Consider the following 15,086-nt stretch of genomic DNA (forward strand, 5'->3'; position numbering starts at 1 on the left):
TGCCAATTGTCAAAGAAAAGTTGCTGGCCTGTATGGCACAGTCACACGAAAAACAGTCAGAGAGTGACAACATTTCCAGAAGTGTCAGGGGTCTGTCAGACCGTGCTATCACGATGCAGCCTCAAGCGTTCTGGCTTGGTTACTATCATCACGTTTTTTGGTGTTAACAGTCAGAATATCTGACAAACTCTCACACTGTCGCACATCATTGAAAGCGAGGGGCTGGAGACTAATTATTAATGTTATCTTCTCCCCTGCGGATGTGAAGAGTGGTTTTGTGTTATGCATCATTTGTGTCCCTCCCTGTCAGGAAAAGATAATGATAATTTTGATTGGATGTCCTGAGCAGAGCAGAGAGGAGCAGCCTCACTGTCATTTCTTACAATATGACAAGTTCTTCTTTACTCTTTTCTAGAGGCAAAAAAGGAGATTATATGAATGGCTGAGCCTGGTTCGTGTTCAGGTCTTTGCCTTTGTTCATAATCCCCTGTAATTCTCTTTGTGGTGAACGCACTCAGTTGTCATTCATTGTTTGACAGCTGCAGGGTAGGCCTGAGAAGAGATACCAAGACAACAGAGCAGGAAAACTTTCTCTCTGCAAAAAGAAAAAAAACAAATCTGTCGCTGTCAGAATCTGAGAGAAGATGCTGTAAGATTTGAGTCTCCTCTCTTATACTGCAAAACACATCTGACACATACTTCAGGATGTCTTTCAAAGAGTTGTGAATCAGTCAGTCAAACTTACTGTAGGCTATATTTGCACGGACTATATGTATGCATCACATATTCTGCATTTTTTGCATACTTTATGAACACTAGAAGGCTACTTAACCTTTATTGTGGTGGCATATATATAACATATAACTCTGTTCCCCACAGCAATTTGGGGCTTTTTCACACTCTTTTATGTAAAAACAACTATACTGCCTTAAACACAAACAGATTTCGGATTTGCACAGATTCTTTTACTGTTTACTGTTTTTCTAAGTTCCCACAAGTTTCAATCATCCGATCTTTGCACACACTTGCAGCTCCTTGCAACAAATAACTTGTTTGTTACCTACAGATGAGCTGTTTTTTGTCTGTGAGAGAGAGAAAAAAATACATTTCTGTATTTTGAGCTGGTTTTGCAAAGTTCATAAACACTTACAGGTCATTTTAGGCTTTTTACCTCCTACACAAAGAGAAAACTGGACATTTAATGTGAAGCTTTGCTGTATGTTGTTGCTTTGGTTAACTAGAAGTGATTTATTGAGGACATGACTGATGATAAACGTGTGTTGCAGGCTTTTTTACAGACGGTCAGGCAAGCGTGTGCTGTGGGAGGAGCTAAAGTTTACAAGCATGAAAGCGCCCAGCCCTCGGTGTGTGTAGTAGAGAGGAGGCTCGTCTTCAGACGCACGGAGGATGGACTCCACTTCTTGGATACATTGACGGACTTTAACATAAATGAGCTCTGAAGCGCATTTTTGCGGATTTAAAAGATCTCTCTGTCCATTTGTCGACAGTTTTTGTTCAAAAAGACTGTGAAGACCTGAGCTGTGACCGAGTTTTTTCTTCTCCTTCTCCTCCTCGCTGCAGCTTGTGCTTGGTAAGGTCTTTCTGTGCCTGCTCGGTGTTTTCAGGTTAAACACCTTTTCTACGCGTAAACGGAAAATCTAGTATATTTGCGTTTTTTTGCAGGGGACCTTATATATTGTGGACATATTTAGCTTGTTATAAATGTATAATTTAAGTATTCATCCGAGGGACTTTATTCTAAAATGGGAGCTTTGAAGCGTCAATGAAGGTTTTTTTTTTTTTTTTTTTTTTTTAATTGCTTAGATTGGTGGTTTGTTGCCTGACTAAACCAGACTTTAATGTATGCCTTTTCAATGTATGGGCTTGCTTACCTCTTTAATTTCCATCAGGGGTGTGTTTGGTGAGGATCTTTGGCACACAATTAAACAGCAGCTTTAGCAGCATTGCTGTAAAAAAAAGATGTAGGTTTAGATGTAGGTGGGGGCAGCCTGATGGGCTCTTGTTTTCTATCTACACATGTGGCTAAACAGCTGTTATTGGCATTTAGCCCAAAGAAACTACAGACAAAACAACAACACTTCTGTTTGTCTTCAGCAGACATAAAGACACTGCTGCTGTTAATCCCTGATTCATCATACTAACACCATGTGGACCTCCACCTTTTGGGATTTGATGCTGTCTAACTTTACACTTACTGAGTGACACCTCGCTTGTTTTCTCATCTGTAAACTTTTCATTTATAGATTTAAAAACAGAGCATACAATACAATAACAAAGACGCAGGCACTGATACATATAGTAAGTAGCACAAAAAACAAAGGGGTGCAAAGCCAAAACACACACACACATATACATACACATATTTAAAAAACAAACAAACAGCGCAATATAATAAATAATCAAAAGTTTCTGATTTGTTTATGCCCTCTCATCTGTTTGCCAGCAGCTTTTGTTGAATGTGTTGACACAGTTTGGATAAATCTTTTTTCCCTCTTTGAGTATGTCTTCAATAAGGAAGTCCAAACCATGAATGCTTATAAAATTTGATGCGCGTGTGTGAGAGGCTAAGCCTGGTTTAGTGGTTAGATGGTGCTGATATGCTTTGTTGGAATCTGACTGTAAATGACCGGTGGAGCAGTCTCTCCTCTTTGGGCCTCCGCTCCTCTGCCCTGTGTGATACTGTATCAGTAACACTAATAACACCGGTCGTCTCTGGCTCTCGTACTGTCAACAGAGCCGCAGCTCTTGCTCTTGAAGCATCTTGTGTGCCTCCATCAAAACGCACTTATACACACACACACACACACACACACAGACCCCCACCCACACAATCACGCACACATTCAAACACTCAAAACAAACACGCAGACTCCACCCAACACTCCACCCACTGTAACAACTTCAGAGGAATGGTCAGCATGTGGAGAGGTTGTGGTAAAAGAGTTGGAAGGGAAGTGGGAACTGGGGAGGGGAGACACTGTGCTGCTTTTAACCCACAGGAGGTTAGTGATATCCCGTACAGCACCCAGTGGGACTCAGAGTGCTCAGTACAAGTTGATGGGAACTTGCGTGTTCAGGGGTCCCTGTGCAGCCTCTCATACAATACTGATATGTGGGAAATGGTCATTTTACTGGGCTGAAGCCAGAATGCATCCGGGACAGGACAGGCATGAAGCCAGCCACGCTGCCTGTTCATCATCTGAGTTGAGTTAGTGCAGATGATAAAGGGTTTGTTGTCCATCCAAAATAAAAATAGCTAAAAAAAAAAAAAACTCCCTTGCAGAGTAGGTTTGCTGTGAGGTTTTCCTGCATCTAAAACATTTGGCAGGGAAGGTGTGTCAGTTTTGGAAATCTACAAGAATCCCTGTAGAATTATTGCAAACTAAACTGTGAAAAGTCACACTTCCCCTTTTTACACATGGGCGATAAGATTTAATGGTTCACATTTGCATTCAATAAAACCCTTCTACAGCCCTGTTTGCTGACTGTCTCTGCTGTGTCTGTGCATGGCTTTGTCTGCCAGTTGCAAGGCCATTCATATTCAGGACAACTTGCAGGTCCTGTAGAAAGGGTGGCCAGGCCCTTCAGGGGTTTAGATGTTGGGCCAAAAAAAGGGCTCTGAATGCAGGTGATATCCCTCGGGGGAGCATGCAGATGAACCTGAAATTCATTTCCATAATTTGACTTTTATTCTCTTGTTGGTCGCTTTTTGCCCGCTCTGGCAATACTCTACAAACAAATGTGTTTTTGATAGTGAAAACATGTGTTCCACTTTCATTTGATCCCTTCATAGCTGACTACTGTCACGCCTGGCTGTCACTGTTCATACAGGACCTGAGTTTGCATCGGCACGTTCATTCATATCACTACTCAACCACAGAATGGCACCAGTCCTAATAGACATAGTGCATATTTGCTTAACGCAGAGTATACATAGAGTACACCTTCAGTCATTAAATGTGGTTTCTGCTGTGTTTACACTTGAGATTAAACATGACATGTATCATTTCTATTCTATATTTGGTCACCTCTGTGAAAGGTTAATGCAATACTCTGCAGACACCTGATATTGAACACAAAAGTAGTCGTTGAGAGGACCAGAATATCAGTTAACTGAGATTAATTCTATATTTTTATATTTCTAACCCTGTTGTCCTATGTTTGTTGTAGAAAATAATATCAGCAGAGCAGTGACAAGCCCATGTTTTAAAAGTACGTATAGAAGCAAAGACTATTAAACATGCATGTGGTCTCCGTTACGTTATCCAGGTTTTTGAAAAGCCGCTGTGAAACTCAGTGGTGGCTCTGGCTGTCGGTGTCATTTTGGCAGTCCTGCATCCGCCGGCTCTCCACTAATCCACAAATGGGCAAAGATGTAGCGCGTAGGTGGAGCTGAGGCAGGTTGAATGAAGCCTAGGTGTTCAAACAAGCCACCTATGACGGCACGTACCTGTCAGTCAATGCGGCCACTCTCTTAATTTTAGATATTAACTTTTAAATGTTCATAAAGGTCGAATGGGTGAGTAAAGTAAAAATTCACACTCAGTACAGTTGTGATGAATAGGGAAATTAACTATAGAGAGCAAAACTGTTTTTTGTACCCAGCTGTAAACATGTTTATTCCTGCTGTGAAGGCTTCTGGCTCGTGACTCGTTTTGGAGTCCGCCTCAAGTGGCCATTCGAGTAACTGCAGTTTTTGGCACTTGTGTGTTGGTTTCATTTCACAGCCACAGAGTTTGCCACTTGGTCAGAAGTGCATAGACTCTGATGAGGCTTTCAATGAGCTAGATGTCTTTAGATGGAAATATATTATGTAACATGTTCCCCTCCAGAGAGAAAATCATGTCTTGTCCCATTTTCATTCTCTTGTTTGGAAAGAAATGTAGAGAAAAAAGATAAACTCTGACTTTGTAATAGAAAACAGACTTTCTCTGCGCCTGGAATGTTTTTCCTTGTGAATCCGCTGATAACCGTATCTTATATTTCAGTTGGAGTGATATGGATGCAGTTATTGTGTTTGTATTTTGCCCCAAGATGGTCTTAAGATTCCGTATTTACACGGGAAATTACAAAATAGAACCATCTTATTTTGCTGTAAAAACAAATAACTTGTATTCTTACATGTGGCAGGAGGGTAAAGTTATCAGCACTTGCAGTTACAGAAAAAGAGTTGCCCAGAAGAGATGAGAGAAGCATTTACTGAAGGAAACCTGCAGTTTTATGTCTTAAAGCTTTTTACTAATACATTAACAAACAGTCAGTACAGACTGTAGCGCTTCCATCCATGTGTACAGTTCCCACTTTAATTTCCCACTTGCTGGGTATCATTTTATGTGATGCAATATAAAGCTTACAAGCATGTATTGATTAAAGCATGCTTCAATAGAGAAAACTAATTATATTAGGGACTGTATGAAAATTATCAGGGGGAAGGGTGTCAAAAGAGGGGGAGGGTTTGTAATTGTTCTTTTGGCTGACTGGAGTGTCGTCTGACTTTTTTGAGGAGCAGTCGACCCTGGATTTATAGGTGATTTACTATTTTTCTGGTAGGTTCTTGCTTGGTCATGCTTTCATGTTCTCTTCTTAGCTTCCTCCACCATCCTCTTTGGCCTTTTGGCACCCCCATCTGCCTCCGCCTCCACCCCACGGCTGAAAACCACTCCTGTGCTAGTGCTGTAAACACAAACTTGGTACTCACAGACAAGCTCACAGTCTGGGCAGCAAGGCTAACTGAGCTAACTAAATGTGGTGTCACGTTTAAATTAGGGTACAGAGTGAAATGTGTACAGTTCACTGTTAAAGTATTATAACATATTGGAGGAGGGAGGATTGCTGCAGTTTTCTAATTCCAACGAAGGGTCCAAAGCAAATATTAACAGGGCTGGCGAAGTAATTTTTCAAAATGAAATTTAAGATTCAGGTCCCCCCTCTCCACCCAAATAATTTTCATACAGTCCTTTATTTCCCTGTCTTTTAAGTACATATATAAACTGTTATAAATGAGTCATGTTACCATTCCTTATCTGTCCATGTATCAGCTGTTATCAATGGGATTCTTGCCAGGACAGACCACACTGTTGACTTATTACTTCCTTTATTGGTGGCGCCTGCTCGCAAAGACAAAGGCAGAGCCCCTGACAGTAAACAAAGCAGAAGTGCTTCAGCTGTTCCTTTTTGAAGTCTACATGTTTGCTGAGAGTAAACCAAACCAACCAACAGCCTTGAGGCAGCGAAACCAGACAAAGGACTCTGACAAACTGTGTCATGTTTCCACTCGGGATGAGTAATGTGAACGGTTTTGTGGTCAAGTCCCATCGTTACCTTCATCGATGTTCTTACCTGAACATGCTGAAGTGATTCCAGTGCAGGTCTGACAAGGTGAAGCGGGGGCTAAATAAACAGAATATCGTCATCTGATACGCTTTTAAATCCTGTTGCCCTGCCTGTCAAATCGAATAAAGAAATGAGTACTCACATCCTTTTAACTGCACGGATTAATCGCATCCTCCCAACTTGATGTTTAAGTCATGAGATGAATGGCTTACTATGGATAGCCATGTCTTTAGATTTGATGGTGTAATTAGCAGATGAACTGTGATGCCAACACAGCGTGGTCCAGGCCTCACAATGGCCTCAATTGTGTGATTACATGACTGCATGTCTTCCACTCTCCTTTGTCACGCCACAAAGTTTGTTCACAGACTTTACTGACATCATCATCAACCCAGCAGATGAATGCAATGTTGTCCTGCGTTGTGGCCATTTGCAGCTTTGATAGCAACAAGTGTTCCTCATACATCATAGGTAGAAAGTCACAAGGAGACGAGTGTGGCAGGGAAATAAATGAACTGCCTTTTTTTTCTCTCTCTCTCTCTTTCTCTGCTGACGTCTTTCGACAATCATTAAATTGCAGTCTGTCATGCTGCAGAGTCCTAAGTGATAGTGGAAATTGAAATTCCCCTGTGACTTTTTTTTTCTGTAATGCTCCCTCTGGAAACTAAATGTTCAGTTCTAATGACGAGGATTTCCTGATTGGTCAGTAGCACTTATTAGTCTAAATGGGTCATCGGGTTAAAAGTGTGGAGAGCTTTCCAAGCCAGAAGCACATGATAAACAGAAGGAGATTAGTGTAATCTGTTTCCCAGTGAGTTTCTAGTCTAATAGCAATCATTTTTAAATGTTGTAAAAGTGATTTTCTTAGTGGCTTGCACAAAGATTCCCATAGTTTCTGTAACTGGGCTGTGATCAAGTGGGACTGATGCCTCTTATCACGCTGCATTCTGACTGACACACACAGTCATTATTGACGCTTTTCAGATTTTTTTCTTTTTTTTCTTTTTTTCTCGAGAAACCGATCTCCCACTGTTCCCCCGTCAGGCTTGAATAATTTGATGCAAGGGCAACTCTGTATCAGAGGGAATAAGGTGACCCCAACTCTCCTTTAAGCACTTATCTGCTCTGCCAGTTCTGCTTCACTCACTCGTTTGAAATGATAATTGCTCTTTCCTGCGTGGCAAAGCCGAGCAGTATGTGCACAAATGTAAAAAGGAGTTTGAATATTCCTCAGAGCCTATTCAAGCTTACACTTAAAGTGGTGTCACACCGTGCTCTATGCTATTCGTTCCAATACTGTGTATACAGCATGTTGGTGTATCTGAAAGACAATTTCGTTGCTAACCTAAAGAGGGATGAAAAATCTGAGTTCGTTGCTGCATTTTAATGAATACCTTCTGACTCAGAGACATGGACGCAGTGGGATCATGCAAACGGTGCACGTACCATAGTTAAACAATTAACCACAGGACCGTCTGGTATCTTAGGGTCATGCAAAGCCAATTTGGACATATTCAGTGCCCAGCATAGTACCTAATTATCATGTGAAAAAGATGTCGGAGGTGGAACAGTCAGTCACTGCTTTAATATGCACTCTTATAATAAAGCCTAATAATTTTTATGAGCAGATTAAGAAATACTTTAGATTTCTATCTACCTTGATGAACTCATTATTCTTTCAGACCAATAATGGGTAATAACTATTTTTAGAAAGGTGGCTTTCATGTGACACTGCAGGAGTTTTCACTGAGGCACAAACAAAAGTTTATCTAATTTTTTTTATTTTATTTTTTTTCCCCATGTTTCCTCTCAGCCTAGAGGTCATGCAACCTTCTGACATTGACTCAGTCAAACAAATCATATTAAATCTACGGTGTTACTGGGAAAGTTATGTTCTGTGAACCATTTATGTTTGTTTATGTACAGCCCACAAGTTATTTGTGTTCATAGTGTACATGTACTGAGTGATATGGTTAATGTGGTTAGCTCAAGAGGCAAAGGTTCATTGTGTGTTTTGATACACATCCAAAAGCAGATAAAGAAATTCTACGCGTTGTCGGTCATTAAAAATAGCATGTTGCGTAGCAGAAAATGCCATCAATGGATGCTTTCTCGTTTATGAAGTATATTTTGTGTCTGTTATGCTAAAATGGGGCTTTCATCTGTATTTATTTTTACCATCAGTGAGTGAGTTATTTCGGGGGTCATGGGAAGTGACTGCTTTATGACCCCAATTGCCTTTAGTGTCATCACAACGTCCTTTGAGTAAATTTTGTTCACCAGAAATTTCCATTTGCTGTTTGAAAGTCATCATCGTGTATTTGGATGCATCAGGGACATACCACAGCAGGATGCATTACAGCCAGTCATCAATAGAAGGATTCTATGAATAATTAATAATACAAGTCAGTATCCTCATATTATCACTCTGGGATCACACATGTGATCAATAATTTAGTAAACGCTGTTGATTTCATTTCTCTGATACTTTCATATTACTGTCAAACAAACTCGATATGGCAGATGATGATGATGTGTCCAGGAAATAATGCCCACTGTTGTAAGATAGAATGTTCATTTCTTTCTTAACAATTTTGGACGCTGTGCTATGTCTGGAAAAAAAAACAAAAAAAAACACTATAACCACACTCATTCACTTAGTCATTTTAGCAAAATGAAAGATTTAGTCATTTATTTACATCAAAATACAGAGTGAGTTTGAAATAATAGCAGATAACAAAAATGACAAACAGGAATGAAAAAATACACATAAAATGAGACAGAATACACACACAACCATACAAGTATTACTATTATAAATATATTTATACTTCATCTTTTCTGTGACACACATCGTAGATTGGAAAAGTGCAGGATTGCTGTGCCGTGTTGCAGCTTGTATTATCAGGTGCTTGCTATCATTAAGAGGAACACATTTGCATAGTGGAAATGGAAGGGGATAAGTTAAATCAATGGCTCTTGATTAGTAGTCAGATCTGTTTTTTTTCATGGCATTTGTACAAATTTGTATCTTTCACAAAGTTTGCCTTCAGGCATCACGATCCTGAATCTTCAGTGTGCAGCTGTCCCATATTACAGACCTAAAAGTTGGAGCGTGCATAAAGGTTTTTTACTTTATCCCGGGTTAAAGTCTCTTCTGTTGTGTACTGACGCAGAGGCCTCGGTTGGATTCAGAGCCAACAGAAAATCGTGTTACCTGCAGGGTAGAAATTATATTGCAGAGACAATATAAGAATATTTTTCTCTCTCTCAGTGGTTGTATCATATACGTAGTTTTCTTGAAAGTCCTGCTGATTACTTTACTTCTGTTATTTATTTATTTTTAATCTCTCTTTAGAATATTTACATTTAATCAGCATTTTATTTCCTGCTCTATGGGAGTTTCCTTTTTAAGAAGCAAAAACAAAACAATATCCAGATGGAAAGATGTTTTGTAAGGGCTGCATTTTGTGCCGCTAGTTATGAGGTATGACAAGGCTGTCCATATTAAAAACTTCTCTGAGGACAACCTGGAGATTTGCCTCTGATAGACTCATTATCCATAAGCTGCCATACATACCTAAGAAAGCAAAGAACCATTTTAGAACCAGTGTAGACATATTCAGGGTTTTACTGTTAGTTTATTTTTAACCCAGTCGTGATTTATTTAGGTGTCTGCTTTTTTTGGTGCTGGGAGCAGCCTGCTCAGCTGAAACCTTCCTCTTTACTCCCCTCTGTCATTTCCCCAGGTGGGCTGGATTAGAGGAAATATGGCACCCCATGTTCACACAAGGCTCCATAAACGCTATGAAAATAACAGTACTTTACCTTTCACCCCCTGACTAAGGATTACAAGAGTCATCCATTTATTGGTTATTTACCAGACTAAATTGTCTTGAATAAGCAAACTTTTTTAGTGTATCAAGCAAGAAAAATTGTTTAGTATAGCACAGTGAGCCCACCTAATTTATTACATTGCAGCCTTTGCAGCCTGACTTTATGTATACTGATTATGCTGTTTAGTAATGAATAATGTAATTTTTAAATGATTAGTATGTAATGAGTAATTGATTACATTTTTTAGCAAATGCTGTGATTACAACACAGCGTTTTTAATATATTCTATACCAGTGAATCCACACAATTTCAGTACAAGAGCTCTCAGGAGAGCCACAAGATGTTATTGAAATTATACTTTTCGATAAAGGATAAGGGCTTTATAGCATTTTCTTAGCAACAAATGAACAAACACCTCCGTCAGTGAACAGCCAACGATTGATTTTTGGGTGAAAATGGTTTACCTTCCCCCTACCATGTCCTTGGTTGATTTCAAACCAATCATGTACTGCCCACTCAGCTGAGCAGACTGCTATAAGCGAGGGTTATAATGGCAGACACAGCAAGGAGCCTCTGCCTTGTCAGTCACCTACTGAGGTCTTTTCTACCCAACACAATGGCTCCATAAATCATGTTGAATAGTAATCTACACTCCAAGGGGGCATGTTGGTTTTTAGGCTCAGATCTGGAAGGGAAAGAAATCAATTTTAACAAAACAAGACAAGAAGTGATATTTGACCCAATGAAAATGATCAAACCTGTAGTCTCTACAGTATATATTTTTTATTTGTTGGGAGCAGATACTGATATGTTTTCAGCTGCTTACAATGTCACCCTTAAAGCTGGCAAAACATGAGACACTAAAGTTTCAAACTCGATTGCAGCTGCGCAATAAAATGCAAATGCTTTTATAGTTCTCTTTCACTTTGGACTTAGATGTGCTCATGATACTGTTAATGGATTGGACGACTGCCTAATCTAGCCTCATGTCGAGCTCTGTGATAGCGCTCTCATCACAGGGTCCTGCCCAGCCGCTGATTATCTCCATAAGTGTCTCAGCCTGTGCCAAAGACTAAATGAGAGACAAGTCACTTTGCGGGGATGACTTATTGGGGATCTGGTTGTCGAGCACAAAGCCCGGTCGTTTATACAAAGCTAGCTGGTTAGCTTTCATGCTGCTCCCTACCCAGTGAACTTGCTGTGACCTGGTCGAGTGTATCGTCCAGTGTGTCTGTCACATCCTTTCTCTCTCTCAACAGATGCAGGTATTAAAAGGGAGCCTCGAGGGAGGTTTGAAAGGTTAATGAATCTGTTGCCTTGAGCAATATGGCACCAGATTCACCCTTCATAGATACAAGGAGCAGCAGACCTGCTCCTAGATGAGCAGATGGGTCCTATGGCACTGAGCATAGTGGGTTTGCTGCACTGTAACAGCTCCAGTCGAATAGAGCTCTAATCCTATAAGTCCTATAATAGTTGCTTCTAATAAGATCAATTTCTTTGGTTGAGTACTTGCTGTCAAATATGATTTAACGCTTAATATTTGATGCTTTTTCTTTAGATCCATGCTTTGTTGTTATTCAGAGTGGATTAGGAGACTTCATGATTGATTTGACTAAAATGAATGTGCTGTGACATGGTATTCAAGCAATGGAAATATGTAAAAGAAAACACGAGTCTGTCAGTACATCAGTTAAAATACCCTTGCTGTGTCTCAGTGGATCTGCCTTTGGGGTGTGGAACATCCATTTTGTCTGCCTCAGGTGCCGGTTTTATGAACATTTTAGGCATTGCACCCATGAGTCATGCTGTGTTTTGGATTCCCCAGATACCTTAAAGCTTCCTAGTCTGCTGCGGGGGCATCTTCATATTGACATAACTCATTTATGAATGAGTCCACTAACTTTTTAGTTTTTCCTTTGACGAGGCACCAGAGAGAGGTGTTCAAATGCAAGATACCACAAGGACTCTGTGTACCAAGGACACTCCTGGTATTAGCACCAGTTTCTTCTATTTTTATATAGATCGTATCTGATGTATTTTGATATAATAAATATCAAATCAGTCACACCTCAGTGTGTCGTTAACACTACTTGTCACTGCTTATCTGGATAGTGGCCATTTATCACCTTTTTTCTAGACAAAGTGACTGCACATAACAACCACAAAAGTATTTTTTTAACAGCATTTGGACACTAAAAGGTCACCGCGAAGGTGTTGATTTATTTATGCATTAGTGCCCTATGGAAAAGTTTCCTAAATCATCAAAGTGGCAGGAAACCCTCCTAACATCACCCCTCTTCCGTCATTAAAATTTAAAAGACCACTGGAGTTATATAAGGATATGCCCTGGGAACATGGAGACCTGGGGTGTGTGACACATGCAGGCCTGCCATGCTTGTTGTTGTAGTCTCAGCAGGCATGAAAAGGACTAGCCAAGGAGGTGGGGGGGACACACTACAGGATCATGAACGGATGTTTCAGCCTCCAGTGACTCAGATAGCTTCAGTGGAGCAGCAGGAACCAAAGCAGGCTGGTAGTGAAGTGATGAGTGACACAGACATATTGTTCACTGGTCGAGACCTACGGGACAGACAGAGACGGGTGTGACAGCGAGGCACAGATGCAGGAGATAAGGGGGGAAAGGTTTTATTCAGTGAAGTTAGTATAATCTGTCTTGCCATTGCAAAGGTGAGGGAGATGACCATCCACTTACCTACAAGAATGCCACTTATACCCGGTCATTATGCAAGAAGAACAGCTTGCCAGTCAATGACAATCTGTCTGGTAGCAGCCATCAACTCAACAAGCCATTCAGTCAGCAAGCTGCTAATCTTCCTGGTGCCAATCTGCAGGTCTGTAAGCCAACTGGTCTATGATCAGCTTTTGCACTGGCAGGTAGTGGAGAGACGTGGTTGTAAATCTCTGTGCATCCTGTTTTCTGTTGCAGTGTGTTCAGGTTAATCAGAAGTTTTTTTGAAACGGTATTCCCCAGCAGGGAATTGTCTCAGCAGACAACCGGAGGGCACTATTTGACCTCCAGTTGTCTTGTACTGTTGCTGGATTTATAAGCTCCCGTAAAATATTTGAATGAGGTCTTTTGGGAGTAGCTGCAGTGACGCAAGCTCTCACCCAGAGACGCCATGTGCTCTCCAGTGTTTACTTTCTAAACGTCACCACCTATGTGGGAGCTCAGGGGGGGTGAGACAGACAGCCCTGTCAGGAACAGGCTTTCCTATGTTCACTGACTTAGGTGTCTTTACTCTTCACAGGTTATTGGTAAATCATAAAAATATATTATAGTCTGCACTCCTGTTTGTTTGACACCCCCTCTGGATGAATTTTAATGCCCATATCAGACGCAGCTGTATGTTGTGTTTAGTGCCAACTAGCAAATTTTGGCATGCTATAATAACCAATTTAGCATTGTCATTGCTTATATGTTGGCATGGCAACATTTGCATAATTTAAAGTACTGCTGTGCCATAGTATAGCCTCTTAGAGCTGTTAGCGTGACTATTAATATGACCATAACCAATATTTTTATAATAACAATGGGTCGCTTGTTGTATCAAATCTACAGATAATTTAGACCTTGACCATAACTTTCAGCTCTGTTTTGTTTTCTAGTGCTACTTTACTCGCTTCACTTTCATAGTGTCATTTATGGCCACAATAGGCTCAGTACTAAACAGCAGGCAGATAAAGGCAGCAGCTGGCTGGTGAATGTGGAACATTTAGCAGCTTAAGAGCCAAGTGTTGGTGGAGACCAAACGCGTTTGCCACAGACGTGACTCCAAATAAATGCTAATGTACTTCATATTGGAAGGTTGTGTAATGGTTTGGTAACAAGTTCACCATACCAACTTCATTCAGACCCAATCAGGCGTTCAATCAACTGTAAGGTTGTGCGGCAGTGTGGAAGGCGTCAGCATGGACAGCAAGCCAGACACATAGAAGACATAGAAGTTGTATACACAAAAATAAATCAAGCCAGGACAGAACTGGGAGACCGTCATAGTTTACTCCACGAACTGGTTAGCACCTGGTTTTAGTGATATTTCGGACTGACTGTGGTGCCGTTTGACCAGTCTGGCGTGACGTCGGGTTGATTTTTTTTCTTTGAGAAAAATTGATTCTGGTTCAACTTTTCTTTTTGCCTGGCGTACTCCACAGCCTCCACCACCGCAGCCTAATCCGACTACCCTCAGTCAGTTGAATGGAAAGCGTTTTGCTCCACTGCCTGATTTTGTCCAAATTGGCTGTTACTAAGATGCAGTTTTTCCATTTGTTTTTTATCATAAAGCTATACAGCTTGTATCCTTTGTTTAGCAGTGATGAAAGTGATGCGAGGTGTACATATTTCAAGTGATTTTCAAGAAAGCCAACACCCTACTAAGTTTAAAAAAAAAATCTCAGCATCTAACACCTTTATCTGCAGTCAGAGAGCAGATGTGTGCATTGCGCCTCTTTGAGACAAATTACAGAGTTGTCTTGGGAGTCACTGTTCTTTCATTTATTTATCCACATAACCACAAAATTAGAGCCAAGCTGCTATATTATCTTCTTGGGGATCTCTCACTGATTGTTGATGACAGTATAATGAATTTTTTTTTTTTTTTTTTTAAAGTCCAACGTGTGTTTTATCTCTCAGGGAAACTTTGTGGGTCACTGTGCAGATTCACTTTGATTTTAAAAGTCTGTAAAACCCTTTAAAGATACCACATGATATGAGTGTTCATGTTAGCTGGCTCGTGGTCTGAAAAATCTGTTCAGTTTAGTTTTTCTTTGGCAGTGTGGTGAAAAAGAAAACAGTAGAAACATAAATATTTGTTTTTGTCATCAAGGCTTTAGCAGAAGCCGTCAGCGTACCCTAGTTGATTATTAAAGTCTTA

At 40.4% G+C, this 15,086-nt stretch overlaps 1 protein-coding gene across 2 annotated transcripts in view; it reads left to right on the forward strand.

Annotated features, from left to right (window-relative positions):
- sema4bb (sema domain, immunoglobulin domain (Ig), transmembrane domain (TM) and short cytoplasmic domain, (semaphorin) 4Bb) overlaps positions 1–15,086 on the forward strand; it is a 51,337-nt gene that overhangs the window by 6,450 nt on the left and 29,801 nt on the right. The window contains exon 1 of one of the 2 annotated variants that reach the window (XM_027281347.1): positions 1,343–1,591. The exons of the other annotated variant lie outside the window; for it this stretch is intronic. The gene's annotated coding sequence lies outside the window, so the exon portion shown is untranslated. Of the gene's footprint in view, positions 1–1,342; positions 1,592–15,086 lie in introns of those variants that run through there. 2 annotated transcript variants of the gene reach the window in all.

This window comes from Larimichthys crocea, chromosome VIII (assembly GCF_000972845.2).
Source record: "Larimichthys crocea isolate SSNF chromosome VIII, L_crocea_2.0, whole genome shotgun sequence".
NCBI classification, from domain to species: domain Eukaryota; kingdom Metazoa; phylum Chordata; class Actinopteri; family Sciaenidae; genus Larimichthys; species Larimichthys crocea.